Consider the following 659-nt stretch of genomic DNA (forward strand, 5'->3'; position numbering starts at 1 on the left):
TGTCATGTTGAGATTAATTTGTCGAACCCACATGCGCAGAACACACTCTGGAGACGGGTAAAGGTTATGGTGGTTTATTAAATACAGTGCCAACAGGTATGTACAAGGAGGTCCGGAACTGGTGCTCGTCTGCGTGGTTCTGGATCTCTGGGTGGAGATAAGACAGGTCAGAGGGGTTCGGAGATTGTGGGAATTGCAGTCCAGCCAGAGACCTACTTGCTGGTGAGCTCGTCTGAGCATGGAGAGGTGAACCGCTAGGATCCGGAGCTGCAGGCTGGAACGAGGGCGTGAGTTTCTCTAGAGGGCGGACAGGTGAGTGGAGGGAGATCTCAGACAAGGTGCCGGAAGGGATCCGCTTGACCAGGGATCTGCCACCGACAGAACTGAGAGCTGGTCTCACGGACGTGGCCACCAACGGGTAGACTCCGCGGGGTCTCGAGGATCTTTGGTAATCTGCCCAGGTTCGTAGAAGTTTGAAGAAACTCAGGGCTTCACGGAACGACAACCTAGGAAAGGCAGCACAAAAGGAGGTTACTCGGAGAACAGGTGGTCGGAGGTGAGCTACAATGATATTACCATCACAGGCTAACACTCTGGCACTGGAGTGTCGGTGGCTCCGTCCTGATAAACCCCTCCAAACAATGGTAAGTGGCAGCAGG

The 659-nt window shown here is 54.0% G+C and overlaps 1 long non-coding RNA gene across 1 annotated transcript; it reads right to left on the reverse strand.

Moving 5' to 3' along the window:
- Nucleotides 1–58: 58 nt before the first annotated feature.
- On the reverse strand, nt 59–659 carry LOC106944473 (uncharacterized). Its single transcript, XR_001424326.1, has 3 exons — nt 577–659; nt 217–506; nt 59–145 (listed from the first exon to the last, which is right to left on the reverse strand). It is a non-coding gene; the product is annotated as an uncharacterized LOC106944473 (long non-coding RNA).

The sequence above is a fragment of the Poecilia latipinna genome, unplaced genomic scaffold, assembly GCF_001443285.1.
Source record: "Poecilia latipinna isolate Pla-1442-1.1 unplaced genomic scaffold, P_latipinna-1.0 Scaffold11016, whole genome shotgun sequence".
Classification (NCBI taxonomy): domain Eukaryota; kingdom Metazoa; phylum Chordata; class Actinopteri; order Cyprinodontiformes; family Poeciliidae; genus Poecilia; species Poecilia latipinna.